This window comes from Crocodylus siamensis, chromosome 10 (assembly GCF_052110815.1).
Source record: "Crocodylus siamensis isolate JL-2025a chromosome 10, ASM5211081v1, whole genome shotgun sequence".
NCBI lineage: Eukaryota > Metazoa > Chordata > Crocodylia > Crocodylidae > Crocodylus > Crocodylus siamensis.
In genome coordinates, this window is record NC_143404.1 from 43,123,967 (window position 1) to 43,139,919 (window position 15,953).

General features: G+C 48.7%; 1 protein-coding gene across 9 annotated transcripts in view; it reads left to right on the top strand.

Annotated features, from left to right (window-relative positions):
• CHD6 (chromodomain helicase DNA binding protein 6) overlaps positions 1 to 15,953 on the top strand; it is a 253,245-nt gene that overhangs the window by 43,438 nt on the left and 193,854 nt on the right. The gene's annotated exons all lie outside the window — the stretch shown is intronic.

Below are 15,953 nucleotides of genomic sequence, written 5' to 3' on the forward strand. Positions count from 1 at the left end.
ATGCATCTGTGGATGCATGACAAGGTGTGGTTGGCCTTCCTGAGTGCATCCCCACACTGCCAGCCCATGTTCATCTTGGCATCAATGATGACTCCAAGATCCTTTTCTGCCTCTGCACTGCCGAGAAGGGAGTTCCCCAGCATGTAGGTATGGTGCTGGTTCTTCCTCCCCAGGTGCAGCACCTTGCACTTGTCAGTGTTGAATCCTATCATATTCTCATCCGCCCACCCCTGTAACCTGTCTAGGTCCGATTGCAGCCTATTGCTCCCTTCTAGAGTGCCCACATCCCCCCACATCTTAGTGTCATCAGCAAATTTGAACAGGGTGCTTTTTACCCCCTCGTCCAAGTCACTGATGAAGATGTTGAACAGTGCAGGCCCGAGGACCGAGCTCTGCGGAACCCCACTGCCCACATCCCTCCAGGTCAAAAATGACCCGTCCACTACCACTCTCTGGGTGTGGCCCTCCAGCCAAGTGGCAACCCATTTGACTGTGTAGGTGTTGACTCCACAGTCCCCCAGTTTTTTTAATGAGAACGGGGTGAGGGACAGTGTCGAAGGCCTTCTGAAAGTCCAGACAATGTGCACTGCTACCCCTGCATCTAAGGATTTGGTGACCTGGTTATAGAAGGCCACCAGGTTGGCCTGACAGGACCTGCCTCTAACGAACCCATGTTGGTTGCCCCTAAGCATAATCTCCCCTGCTGGCCCCTCGTGGACACGTGCCAGAATAATTCTCTCAAAAAGCTTATCCAGGATCGAGGTAAGACTAACTGGCCTATAGTTTCCCAGGTGCTCCTTCCTCCCTTTTTTGAAAATGGGAACCACGTTGGCCCTCCTCCAGTCCTCTGGCACCACACCAGAGCACTACGAATGCTCATAAAGCTGTGCCAGGGTTAGATAGCCTTTTGCTTGGGAGATGCTGTTTAAGGTTGCGGGGGGGGTCACTCCCTGTAAGCCAGGACAGGTTTGTACCCCATGAGAGGGTCATGTCTTTGTAGGACAACATCTTTCCTACATGTGTTGGTTATCTAGTCTAATGGGGTGGGCTAAGAGGGGCCAAGTAAGCACTGAGATGACCTTTGCTTCCAGCTCTGCATCTAGTCTGGTCATTCTTGATTGAATTGGTATGTGAAGCATACAAGGATTACTTGAAGAGGTGGCAGGACTGAGGTGAAGCTTTGCATTGGACTGTCCTTCCTGTCACTGAATTGCAGTGACCTCTGATGACATAGGTCTAAGAAAGTTCTCTGTGGCAATAAGTTTTTTAATAATCAACCTCCTTTCTTCCCTTGGGGCACTAAGCTTCCTTTGATCTATCTGCCAGCACCAGCCTAGTGCTTGTGAATCCAGATAGTTTACCTGTCCCATATGCAAAATACACTTTAAGTGCATCTCCTCATATCAGTCTGATGGCCTGGCCAAGCCTGGTCCCAATGTGATCAGTGACAGTTTTAACACTGGTTTGTGGGAGCTCAGGATTGGGGCCAGTTTCTGCAGCTGTGCATACAACTTTCCTTCCCTTGAACAAGAGGGTTTCCTGGTGTGGAGGAAGTGACCTTGTCTTTGGTTTTACAATCGCTATCCATGCAAGTCGCACATGAAGTGGCAAATGCCCTCATTTCACTGGTTTGGGCACATTCCAGGTAAGTTTCAATATGCAGTATATGTGGGATGAGAATCTGAGCCCATCCCATAGCTGTTTCCGTATGTCCATGTGGGAGTCAGCTGCAAGAGAAAACTTTTCATGTTGGGCTCAGTGGTGGTAATTTGTGTGTATTGCTGCACAATGTCCTTCCAATAGTTTTGGCAGCAGTGGGAAAACTAATCAAGCAGATATACTTGCTTGTTGTGATAGCAATGCTCATACCTGCACCAAGGTTTTCTCGTCTGAGCATAGCTTGAGCTTGCATGATGGTGTAAGACTTGCTTAGAAATGTCTTAAACATTTCTTAATAAACTGTATGGTGACATTATCTGAGCATGACTCTTCTTTAGTGGCCTTCAAGTACAGTAGTGCTGCCCAGGGAAAAGGTGAGGCACTAGAAAGGGTGATGCGTTGGGGGGCGGGAAGTGGAATATAAATATAAAATAGACCTTGGAAGAATTTTGTCATCTGAATAGGGGAGAATTTTTTTCCCTTTCCAAAATATTAAGGTATTTCAGTTCTTACTCCTCAGACACACACAGCAGTTTAAACAACCAGGAACTCTCTGAGCTATATTTACAGCAAACCTCAAAAATATATTTTTAAATGTTATTAAATGGTGCTGTATTGAACAAATGTCTTAACAAAACAGCTGATTGTGCTTAATAGGAATGCACCAATAGAGGTTTTTTGGGCTGATACCAATCTGATTGCTGATATGCATCCCAGCAGCTTGGAGAGCAGTGTCCGGCTGGTAAGTCTGTTGTGAGGAAAGGGGTGGGGGGAAGGAAGGAGCGTGTGGGGGGGGCAGATCAAGGCCCCCTCAGTGAGGGAGAGAGTGGGGCTGGAGTTGGGGCAGGCACTGCCTAGGCAGTGAAGGGCAGGGCACCAGGCAGAGCTGTGAGCAGGTCATCTGGAGAGTGTGGGGAGGGAGGGGCAGCTCCCACAGCTGTGTGCATTCTGGTAGGGCACTGCGGGGGTATGCCCCCTGGATCTGTGTGTGGGGCAAGGGTACTACTGTAGGCTGGGGCAGGGGCTGCGCTGAGCTCTTCTCGGCAGGGTGCTGGGCTGCGCTTGGGGCAAGCATCAGCAGTGCTGGTAGGGGGGGTGGAAGGGGCAGCCACACCAGATTCACTGTAGCCCCCCTCCCAGTGCTACCACCACCCATCCAGAGTGCAGCCTGGCTCAATCCCCTTGCCTAGAAGAGCTCAGCGTAGCTCTAGCCCCAGCATGCAGTGGCAGGTACCCTTGCCCTGTACACAGATGCAGGGGGCACACACCCCCTATGCCCTGTGGTATGTGCAGTGGCAGTAGCTGCCCCCCACACCCCATGCCCCCTGGACAAGCCACTTGCAGCTCCATACCATGCCCTGCCCCAACCTGGCTGGGCTGCACCTGCCCCTTCCCCCACCCCATTCCCTCCCTCACTGCGAGGGCCTTGATCTGCCCTACACATGCCCCTTCCCTCCCCCCACTTCTTCCTCCACAGCAGACTTACCAGCCCAGTGCTGCTCACTGCACTTCCGAGCTGCATTCCTGGTCACTTGCGTGGTGCGCTGCAGCTGCATGAATGCATGGGTCATTTATTGGCGATATTATTGGCCATATCACCCCAGAAAAGCTGATTTCCAATACTGTCAATTTTCCTTGTATTAGTGGCAATCCGATATGGGACCGATGTATCGGTGCACCTCTCATGCTTAACAGAACAGAACTAACATTCTCTGTATAGAAACTACAGGCAACCCCTGCTTAGCACTTGTAATTGGTTCCTGAAAAAACAAGCATTAAGTGAAATGAGTGTTAAGCAAAACTGAAAGTCTTTGATGACCCAAGGTAGTGACTGCAAGTATTTTTAATGACCCAGAATGGTGAACACAGGCATTATAACGAAACTCGCTGAGCACTAAGTGGAATCAGGTATCAATTTAAAATGAGCATTATAGAGAAATAGCGCTAAGTGAAACAGCGTTAAGTGGGGGTTGCCTGTACAGTCAGTATGCTTGTTGCTAGATCGCAGTCATCTTGGAGATCAAACACAGCAGCTGTTTCACAGTGCACAGCAGTTCTGCATAGCTTTTTAGAATAGCCAATCAGTTGCAGCTGAGAGAGGAGGCAGTAGTTACTGCTGATGGAAGTTGGCTGAGACCCTGAGTTTATACCTTGGCTCCTAAGAATTATCTCTAGACAGCATTTCATAATCTGCTTGATTTGTTTGGATTTGAGAGGGGTGTCTTCCCTGACATGGAAGTAAAAGGACTTCCAACATCAGGTCATGGACTCTGGTGTGGTCTATGTATTCTGTGGACAGTGGTGCTTCCCTGACTGATTCCTTCACAGCACTTATTTTGTCTATTGCAAAGGTCCTCCGCACTGTTGGTAATGTGTCCTTATATAAGGTACCTTTGGGGATCAGTTGGCAGCACGGTCAAGTCTCATTCTAGGTTTGGGTTCTGTGGCAGAGTACCTTTGGTGCCTGCTGCTTAAAGGTTTGAGACAACAGGGCAGCTTGTAGGTGTGGGCTAACCTTAATCAGGTGGTCATGACCCCAGGAGAGCCCTGGGATTGGAGGAGGGGGTGGAACAGCTTCCATTTTAACCCAGGCCCTCAGAGCTGGGGAAGCAATATGCTGCTGGCAGCCAGAATAACAATGCCCAGCTGAGCTGCTGCTCGGAACATTTTGGAGGTAAGGGCAGGAGCTTTGGGGATGGTAGGAGGCTCCTGGTCCTGAGTATGACTTGAAACTGCACCCTGCTGGGGAAGGATGGCTTGGTGGGACTGCTCATGGCAGGGTAGTTCCCCAGAAATGCCAGGTCAGTTGCCTTTCCAGTGAAAGGTGGTGGGTAGGGGTGCCTTAAAATCCCAGGCCCCACAGGCTGGTGGGTTACTCCAAGTTAGGTTCAGGCACAAGGCCAGGCACAATGAGAAAGAAGCACCTGAGCCCATAAGGTGATGGCATGAGGCCAGGTACGCTTAGGAGAGGCACCTGAGCCCCATAGGGTAAAAGATCCCAGTGGCCCCATTGAGGGAGCAGAGAGAGGCCCCAGTGAGGGGGCAGAAGTACATGGAGGCCTGCATAGAGTACAGTGCACACTGGCGATCCAAAGTGCTGTGCATGAGAGGGGCCAGCGGCTGAGTTCAGCCCGGAGTAAGGCATAAGGTCAGGGGTCATGTAGAGTAGGGTCTGTGAGAGGATGGCCTGAAGTGCTACATGTACCCCAGCTGGAGAGTGAGTAGGCAAGCCCGACATGCTGCCTACACAAAGTGTAGGGGGACACAAAGTGCTGCATGGAGTAAGGCAGGTTGAGAGTGGCCCAGGAAGGGGGCAGTATGTGAGGCCCAGTGAGACTGGGCAGAGTGCAGGAGGCACTGTGAGAGAGGGTGGTGTGAAAGAGGCCTGGAGAAGGGCAGAATATGCATGTTGGAGGTCCTACAGGGGGCAGAGTTTGGCCTGGCCAAGAGCTGGAACTATCATCAATTTATGTTGTCATCTGCGAGGCATGGGACATGATAAGAGAAGGTCAGAGCCGTGTGTCACGCCCTTATCATCAGGGCAGTTAAAATGGACAGCCTTCCACCTGATTGACATCTGAATTATTACCATCAAGATATGGCAGGTGAGGAAGGCAGGCAGAGACAGGTGGGTGGGCTTATACTGCGACCCAGCGCTGATATGGCCCCCTGTCACAGGTCCCTACCCAGGGATGTAGTATCAGGGAATGGTGCTTCTAGTGGGGTTCTCCTTTATTGATGAGAGTAACTGGAGTTCTTTCTGTCCTCTCGTGGGGCAGACGAGTCTTTGAAGACCTTGTGATGCTCTTCCACGCTTATGAGTCTGAAATTGGTTCCTTATTCCTGGTTCCCGGTTCCTTATTCCCAGTTCCTGTTTCCTTTTACAAAGGTAATCTTTAAAAGTTGTGAGCAATAAATTAGATATGCTAAAGAGTTAGAATTTCATCTAAAATGTATATTCTAATATAATAAAAGCCTCTGTCTGTCTGTCCGTAACACTCTGGGGCAACTGCGCATGCACTGCTGAGGGGGCACGCGCTGATTGACTTCAAGGGTCTGGAGCATAATGGACAGAGGGAGTGAGGGAGCCGCTGCACTGCCACCCCAACAACAACCAGCAGGGGTGGGGATGCGGAATGGAGGGAGGGAAGGACTGATGGGGAAGGGTGTTTTGCAGTGGCAACACACTCTCACCACAACTGCACCCTGCTGCTGGCACCGCACCCTTCCCTCTGCTGCCACCACCACTAACCAGCCCTGACAACAGTCATCAGAGAGGGGGAGGTGGTGGGGAGGGAGTGATGAGAGGGGGGATGTTGCCTGCCTCTGGGTGTCAGCAACCACCACTGCATGCAGCCCCCCCCCACTCCCCCACCCCTGTTCCTGGGAGCCAGCAGTGGCAGGGGGTGGGGGGGCACACGGGACCAGATGTGAGGGTGGGGACTGCACAGAGCTGGACGGTGGGGAGGATGCAAGGGATGGAGGAGGTGCACAGGGCCGGATGCAGGGAGTAGGGGGTTGCATGGGGCCAGATGGGGGCGCACGGAGCCAGGGGGTGGGGCGGGTGTACGGGGCTGGATGTGGGGAGGGGCACAAAGGACTTCAGATGGAGTGGTGGCACCACGGGGTGCTGGTTGGCAGTGCTCCGTTCCCCCCCTCCCCCCCCCATCCATCCCCCTTATGAGGGGCAGTTTGCTAGTTTACTAATAAAAACATAAAATAAAATTATGTATCAAGTACATTGCCTTGAATAAGGAGCTGAGGTCAGGCTGGGATTATGGGGCAAAACCCACTTTAGTTTGCCCCAAAACACATCCCTGGCACTGGTGGACTCTTCCAAAGAAGTCTGGGCAGGGCGCTGCCTAACCTGAATTACATTTTTTGTGTGTGCGTGCCTGCCAGCTGATAGCCCACTGGGCTTGTGTGCAATGTACATTGTTGCCCCAAGTACGGAGCTAAATTTGGACTGGGATTATGTTGCAAAATCCTTTTCCAGCCATCCAAACCATGTTTCATAACTATGCAGGGAACTCTCCTAAGAAGGGCATTGCCTGACCTACAGTTCACTTTTCAAGTGCCATCATCCCAGGCCTGCCTCCTAAGTACATGGTGATGACTAAGGAGCCAAGGCTGTTCATTTTCTTTGTTGGCTTTTCTCTTTGGACATGAAACAATGTTCTCAGACAGAAGTTTGGCCAATATGGGGGATTTTGGATAAGCATCTCATGTCTTTTAGATGCATATGTAACCTTATCGTTTTAGAATTAGTTTCTTTACTTTTTGCAGGTACAGCTTTAAGGTAAATACTGATCATTTATTTAAATTTATTTAAATCTGTACCTTCCACACACAAATAGTTCTTGATGTCTGTTACTTATTCTTTTTTGGATGTTTTGGATTGGAGCAGGTGGAGCACTGCAGTGTTTTGGAGAGCAGGGGTGTCAAAGGTAAGGTTCATGGACTTGCTCTGACCTGCAGAACCCCATCATCTTTCTCTTAGTGTTGCCCCTGGATCTTGAGTTGACCCGCTTGCTGCAAACAGTACACCCCGGACCTACCCTGTGTGCAGGGCCCAGGAAACAACCACATGCTGTGCCCATCCTAGCTTGTCCAAGACATGCTGAATGAGGCATCTAACAGGACTGGGACTACACTGGGTTTAGTGCTCACTGTATCCAGTCTGGGTCCCATGCTGCACACAGTGTTTGCTCTGTCTGGTCCAGGACCTGCATTGTATACATTGCCAAGTACAGCTAGTCTGGGACTGTGCCACCCTGGCAACTCCCCCAGCTAGTCCAGCACACACAGTGCACCCAGCACCCACTCCAGCTGGTCTGGGACCCACACTGCATATAGCAACAAGCCTGGACTAGCCGGGGAGGGCACCATGTGCAACACAGGTCCCAGGTTGACTGGAGCAGGCTCCACATATGCTGGATCTGACATACAGTGGGGGATTTATAGGTCCAAACTGTCCTGCAGGGCTGGTTTCATGCCATTCATCTGTCCCATGAACTGGTCTCATGCCACTCATCCAGCCTACAGGACCAGGTTTTTTTGACACCTCTACTATAAAGCTAGGAGAGAAGAGATGTCACCACATCTTCCTCACTTCCTTCGCAATCCTATGTGCTCCTTCCTGTAAGTTTTTGAAACTGTCAGCTACTGCCAGCCATTTCCCGTCATCCCAGTTGTTGCTGCTAAATGCCTCACTCACTTCGAGATGACATCATGGTACTTCATCTCTTCTTTGAAACAGTTTAATCTCAGTTTTTTTCTGCCTGATTATTTTTTTAAATATCAAATGATTGATGTATCAAAGGTTATGTATCATGCACATATTAGTGAATTTCAACTTTCTTTGCATGTTTTTGACACTGCTGCTCCAAGGAGGACAGGGCAACCATTGTTTCTGTTCTTTCTATTCTGGAGGTGCCTAAGAATACTTAGTGCTTCTTGAGTGTTGAATGTGGATGTTTGTTCTATGTTTCCTGCTGAGCAAGAAGCTCCGAAGTGCTTAGACTAGTGGTGGTGTCATGGACTTTCTTCCAGGAGAGGTTCCTGGATTTCCTGAAGGATGAGTGTCGGAGCAGCAACCAGCACTGCAGAGGTGGCTGTACCTCCTTTCGAAGCTATCCCCACCAGCAGTGTGGAAGTCCACAATGCAGAAACCTCTGAGGACTTTTAAGTCCCCAAAACAGTTAAGAATCTTCCCTTCCCTTCTGTGCTTAGTGACATGATCCCTCCTTTCTCTTTCCTGCCCCCCTCCTTTACTTTCCCTGCTGTCCCACGTGTGGGGAAAGCCCTAGAGCCATTCCTGCCCACTCCAGCCTGGCTGCACAGCAGCCAGTCAAGTGGGGATAGCAGCAGCAATAGTGGTGCAGGAGGAGCTCCCCCTCTATCAACCTAGTTCTGGGGGACCCAGCACAGAGAGGGAAACCATTCTTTTGCCATCCCTGCTGCCACTGTCCCCAACTGAGCCCAGCCTGCACACAGCCTGCCCCTGTAGTTGGTATTGGGTCAGAACTGGTCAAAGTTCTCAGTGGGAGATACCCTGCATAGGAGTAATGCACTCATCTTGTGACTGAGACACAGATTGGGGTGACTTCCATTTACTCCTTTGTCTCAATCACAGAGTAAAAACTTTTAAAAAAAAATCATTGTTAAAATTTCTTCCTTGGAAATGTCATCAGCCTTGTTTGTTATAAGGACACCAATGAGATGACTTTCCTGAGTTCCAACAGAATACGTGCGAGTTTTATATGGAAAATGTTTGTAGTGAGGTGTGATTTAAGGATAGAGTAAAACAGAGTTAAAATAATTTGGGATTGAAATAAAACTTGAGATAAAATGTTATAATAAACATTTGGAGTGTAAGAGTGATGTTGTAGCCACTATGGTCCAGAAATTCATAGATTGTTAGGGGCTGGAAGGGATGCTGTAGATCATCAGGTCCAGTCCCTCTGTACTAGGCAGGAAAAGACAGCTGGGGTCAAGTGACCGTAGCGAGGTGACTGTCTAGTCTTCTTTTGAAGATTTCCAGGGTAGGTGACTGCACCACCACTGGAGGGAGTTTATTCCACAGCTTGGACACCCTGACTGTGAAGGAGTTTTTCCTGGAATTGAGCCTGAAGTAGCCCTTCAGAAATTTGTATCCATTGCTCCTGGTCTTTCCCAGGGGTGCCCTGGTGAACAGGTGTTCACCAAGTTCTTGATGTAGTCCCCTGATGTCGCGGTAAGCCGCTATCAAGTCCCCCCTCAGCCTTCTCTTCTGTAGGCTGAAGAGGCCCAAGTCCCTTAACCTTTCCTGGTATGGCTTGTCTTGCAAATCCCTGATCATATGAGTGGCTCTCCTCTGGACCCTCTCAAGTTTTTCCGCGTCCTTGTTGAAGTTCAGTGCCTAGAACTGGATGCAGTACTCCAGCTGCGGTCTAACCAGTGCGGAGTACAGTGGGAGTATCACTTCCTTAGTTTTGCATGAGATGCAACGGTTAATGCTTTCCAGTGTGTTGTTTGCCCTGCTGGCCACAGCATCACACTGCTGGCTCATGTTCATGTGATGGTGAATCACTACCCCTAGATCCCTTTCGGCTGTGGTGCAAGTCAAATTATGCCAGAGGAAACAATTTCTTGAGTTGATATCTTTTATTGGGACAAAGTTAGGCAAGCTTTTGAATGCAAGACATTTTTCCTCAGGCCTCTGATCACCAGGGATCCTGGTTTTCTCTGATTTAAAAAAATCCCTAATTTTTGGTTTAAAAAAAGTAACCCAAAATCAATATATATATCTCCACACTTTTCTGTGATTATAATGAAACACCTCATATATATATATATATATATATGGGGTGTTTCATTTTAATCACAGAAAAATGTGGATTTTGGGTTACTTTTTTTTAAACAAAAAATGGGGATTTTTTAAATCGGAGAAAACTAGGATCCCTGCTCATCACAGGGAGCTAGCACAGCAAAAAATGAACAACAGCAGAGGGGAAGGAGTGAGCAAAATTCCCAGGGGTAGCAGACATACAATTAGCAGAAGAAAAGAAACTGATCACTAGGAGATCAAGCCCTATCAAAAAGAGGAGGGTCATTTTTGCCTTTCCTGTATGGAAATAATTCAGGAGTTGGGTAAAATAAAACATCCCATAAAACCAGTATTAATGTTTATCCTTGGTTCGTAGTGTCCAGCCAGCTTATGAATTTGTGTTCCTAAGTTTGCCTTTTAAAGGTGTTAGGTAAATTTCCCTTGAGCACAAGTATAATGAGGTTATAGAGCAGGGGCAGACAATTATTTCAGGCAGAAGGCCACTTACCTAGTTTTGGCAAGCTGTCAAGGCCCTGCCCCTTGACAGGTGCCCTGCCCTCTGGTTGCCGTCTTGTGACCAGAAGTCCTGTCCCCTGACCTTTGCCACCAGAAGTCCCTCCCCTTGCCCTCAGAAGTACTCCTTTTAGCAAGGGTTTTTGCCATCTCAGAACCAAAAAAATACCAAATTATATTGTAAAAAGTGAACATCTACAGCATTCATTAATTTGATTTCAAAAAATATTTTTGCCCTGGTTTACATGTGTTTGCGTAGTGTACACAGAGGTGGTTGCGCAGTAGTTTCAAATGAAGTCTTAGTCTTGTGTATCATGGGGGGTAGAGGCATGTGGGGTGGGTATAGGCTTCTATGTGACATTGTTGGGGGGCTGTGGGCATGTGGGTTGTGTGGGTGGGTGTGGGGGGTTGTATGTGGGGGGAGGGTGGCTGGGGTGTGTGAGTGGGTGTGGGTGTCTGCGTGTATGGCAGTGTAGGGGGCTGTGGGTGGGGCTTGCTCTATGAACACTCACATACCCCTCCCACTCCTGGCCCTGGGGTACCGGCATAGGTCCGTGCTCCCACAGTCCAGCAATGGAGCCGGGAGCCAAGTGGTGCTGGAGCAGCCTGCAAGCAGCCAGGGAAGCAGTGAAAACGGCGGCGGGGGGAGTGAGGTGTGGAGTGGGAGAGAGCAGATGCATAGAGCATAGCAACAACAGGGTGGGAACACGGGGCCTATGCTGGCACCTGAGGGCCAACTTTGGCGGGGCCCAGAGCTGAGTGGCAGGAGCACAGGGCCTGGGCTGTCAGGGACTCTATGAAGCCAGGCTGGGCTGCACAAGCAGGAAGAGTGGAGAGCCTGCCTGGCTCCCTAAAGCCCCTGCTGGCCCAGCCCCGTGCTCCTGCCACCCTGCTCTGGGGACCTGCTCCGCTCTTGGTTCCCGGTTGCATGGCCGCGACTTCAGCACTCAGCAGGAGCTGGCCAGCTAGGCCCCAAGCACTGGGGGCTTGCCCATGGTCTTCCCTTGCCTCCCTCCCCCTTACTCATATCTTGAGTTTCCCTCTCTGGCGCACTTGACTAATCATGCATCAAATGGAGCTTGTGCTGCTCTGGGCTGTTAATGTCAGGAGAGGAGCTGGATGCTTCCTGCCAGCACACATCCTGGGCACAGTCTTTGCTATCAAGACAGCAAAGATATAGCTCTAACCCACCAAATAGTAGCAGCCATTTGCATGTGGGCCCCCATGGCAAGATCAGTGCCAGATGCCCTGTAGTATTTGGACACTCCAGAGGCTGTTTGTGCAGGAGGTGGGTCTCTCCTGCTAGTGCTATGCTTGGGAGATGGCTTGTGGCTTAAAATGGAGGTTCAGGCTGAGATTTGGGGATTTGCATTTGAATCATTTGCCAAATTCTGGTTTTGTCTTGACAGATGTCCATGATGCTGTGGTTATCTTTTCCTATAGTGTGTATACACCATGCATGAGCCATTTCTGCAGCTCCGTAGTGGGGGCATGCAACAGGCTAGGAAGGGGCTTAATCCTGTGCATCTTCCTCCACCCAAGACAGGGAGCTGTGCACATGGAAAACCTATGCTGCTGATATATTTCACATGTATTGAAATATCCAATCCCTGGCAGCTGTCCCTGCACAGAGAGCCTTGTCCACTGCAGGTAGGACTGCGGGTGCTGGTAGGGAAATCCAGAGTGAATTAGGGACAGAAAGATGGGGCAAGGCACAGTCATGTCAGGTAGGCAAGACAAGGGTTGGCATTTTGACAGGTGGACTAGGGCTGGATTGTCTTATCTTTGCCACAGATGCCTTTTCTTTTTTCCTTCTCTTTGGGGACTGAAAAAGAAAGTTCTGCCTCATGAGTACATGGCTGTGCAAAGCCACAAGGGCAGTAAAGTTTCATCTGCCTTTGCTCCTGCCTCCTCTTATTTGGTGGCTCAGTAATGGTGCAATCTGTTCTGCAAAGCTGGAGTCCCATTGAAATAGGCAGGATGGACTTGTATGTAGCGGGCCTTTTTTGTGCATAAGAAGCTAACGAGGCTGTTGGTCAGTGGCAACTTTTTGTGCTTGCAACCATGTGGCTTGTCTGTGTAGCTCATTTTGATAATGCCTGTACTTTTGGAGAGGTGCTCTCATCCTAAGTGTTCACTGTTCAAATCCTGGGTCATGGATGTAGTCTGGCACTGTGGATCTGGCATTGTAGTGCAGAACACAATGTGAAAAGCCTTTTTTCAGTCCACTAGTGTAGCCTGAGGGGCAATCAGTAGACTGCTACTCCTTGCATTCTTGGTGGAACTGCCATTCATGGTGGAGACTACTGTCCACCAGTTCTGGCAGGATTCTGAGGAGCTTTGCCATTCACTGCTGTAGAAGATACAGAGATGAGCCTTCTTTATGTACAGTTGTCAGAAATCTTTCTCTGTTTGAAGCTACTTTAACAATCTTCTTTCCCATGTCCCTCCCTTTGTGGGAGGGCAGGGGTGAGGGGAGGGAATAGGGCAGGACTGGTGAGGCAGGACAACTCTTATGTTCTTATGTCAAGCCCTGACAAAACAGTGACTCTTTAACCTGTGCCAGCACACTAAGGCTGGATGATGCACTGGGTTTTGGGTCCTCAGGGTGCCAGTAACTCTGGGAGCCCCTCAGGTACACTACTGACTGTGAGGGGTCCTGTGGAGAGGCATGTCCCTCACTTCACCACCAGGAATCAGCTCTGAACCCAATGAACACATTATTCTTTATTATACACAATTTATATACAATAAAAAATAAATAAATGAAGGAATATAATAACAATTGTTAATAACAAAGCTAACAGTCTAGAATAAATTCACAAGTACAGCATCAGGTGAATAATTCCAGCACACTGGGTGGTCTCACTTGTGTTAAACTACCTATATAACTAAATTCACCTCGTTATAACCCTTTAAAACAGTTTTTCCCCCCTCCCCCAGCCCAATTAATTTCCTTCTAGTCAAAATCCACTTCCCATAACAATAAATGGCAACACAACTATAACTATTATCCACCACTAGATGGCGGAGGTGAGGCTTTGGGTGCTCCAGGGAAAATGGACTCCTTTAGTCCTTCCTGGTAATATAGTGAGACAAACTCTGAACAGTTACTGCAGGCAATAGGCTCCCTTTTGTTTCCTTCTGGAAATACACTTCCTGAAAACACTAGTGATTAGGTGTCCCCTCACACACCCATGCTGGTTTGTGTTATCTCAGCCCACTCCTTCTTGGGGCTGTCTCCGCCTTTAAGCATATCCACTCACAGACAGGATGAGGCTGACATTTGTTGCTTATTCCCAGTTCCTTATTTCTGGTCCCATATTCCTTATTTCTGCTTCTAGGTTCCTTTTTCAAAGCTAATGGAGCCCCAGTAAAAGCTTGTTATTAATGAATTACGCATTCTGAAGGGAGAAAATTTCATTAGCTATGCATAGGTACTAATTAATATGTAAAATAATATCCCACATGAAGTACAGAGCCCTAAATGAAGGTCAGATTAGGATGGGATCATGGGGCAAAATACTTCTTGGGCCACCCCAAACATCCTGTTGATGCCACTGGGGGACTGTCCCAAAGAACCCTGACCATAGTTCTGTCCAGCCCAAAGCACAGTTTGGCCATGCCAGACTGCCAACTGATGGCCCCCATGCCCACTGTACAGGAGATCCTTGCCATTCACGGGGGATATGGTCTCGTATCCCCCTTAAATGGCAAAATCCGTGAATAAGGCACAGTGTTCATGAACGCCATCTGCATTCATGAGCGCAGTGCCCCCGGTGGTTGTGGGGAGGCACGGCTGCTCTGGCAAAGGCAGGAATGCGGTGGCAGCAAGTGCAGAGCTCCCAAGGAGCTCCTTTAAATATATTTTAAGATGCAGGTTAAGCATTTGCAAATATTTGAAACCACGAATGCCAAACCTGAAAATAGCAAGGGTTTCCTCTACTAAGTATAATAGCTTGAATAAGGAAGGCTTTTGGGCTGGGATTATGGCTAGAAGTCCTGTTTGGGCCACCTCACAGCATACCTCTGTGGCACTGGGGGGCTCTCCTGGACACGTCTGACCAGAGTCCTGCCCTGCTCAGAGCGCAGTTTGTTTGTGCTAGGCTGCTAACTGGCAGCCCCCCCATGTCTGCTGTACTAAGTATAATGGCTTGAATAAGGAACTGGCTTTTGGGCTAAGATTATGATTGGAAATTCTTTTTGGGCCACCCTACACCAAGTCTCTTTGGCACTGGGAGGCTCTTCTGGACATCTCTAGCCAGGAACTTGCATGGCCTAACCTGCGGTTTGTGTGTGCCAGGCTGCCAACTGACAGTCCCCCTATGCCTACTGTACTAAGTATATAGGCTTGAATAAGGAACCTGTTTTGGCTGGATTTATGGTTGGAAATCTTTTTTAGGCCACCCCATGCCATGCCTCTGTATCACCAGGGAACTCTCCTGGACATCTCTGGCCAGAGACTTGCCTGGCCCAAAGCACAGTTTGGCCGTGCCAGGGTGCCAACTGGCAGCACGCCAGCCACTATGCTAAGTATATGGACCTTAATAAAGAACTGGCTTTTGGGCTGTGTTTTAGAATGAATTATTGGGTTTAGAAGATTTTTTGCGTTTGAATAAAGGGTGTACTTACGGTTGTTTTTACTTTTACAAAGCTTTATTTAAGGATATTTGCAGAGGCAGGTGATAGAATAGAGGAGAAAGGACGGTTACTTTACATTGGCTTTAGGCGGCAGCTGCTACTTTGCATGGTTTCCTTGGCCTTGGAGTGTTTTAATTCTGGGGATGCAATAGCCTGCACTAGGGCTTTGTGCAAGTTGGAATTTTTACCAGAGTTGAGGAATTTATTGTAATTTAAGAATGTATAGTTTATGTAGTTTAAAGTAAACTAACGTTATTTTGAGTTAAGGATTTAGTTATTTTAAGCTAGGAATTTGGGGATGAGTTGTGATTTAACACACCTGGTGTTTATTATATTTTACTGTTTTACAATATTTTATTATCTAGGTTCATGGTTTGGTCATGCTCACAAAGCAAAAGGTACGTGCTGCTTTGCCAACCTACTATAAAATTAACGTACAAAACTTTTACTGTTAGCAAAGCTCTTACTATTACAGGCTGGGATTATAGCTAGAAATCCTTCTTGGGCCACCCTGCACCATGCCTCTGTGCCAGCGGGGGATTATCCTGAACATCTCTGACCAGAGTCTTGCCTGGCCTAAAGTGTGGCTTGGCTGTACCAGGCTGACAACTGACAGCCCCCATGCCAGCTGAACTAAGTACACGAGCTCAAATAAGGAACTGGGTTTGGGGCTCAGATTACATTTGGAAATCCTTTTTGGGAAATGCCAGATCATACCTCTGCGGCACCAGGGGATACTCCCGGACACCTCTGACTATGGTCTTGCCCAGCCCAAAGTATGGTTTGTTCATTCCAGGGTTCCATGTAACAGCCCCCCAAGACACTACTAGGT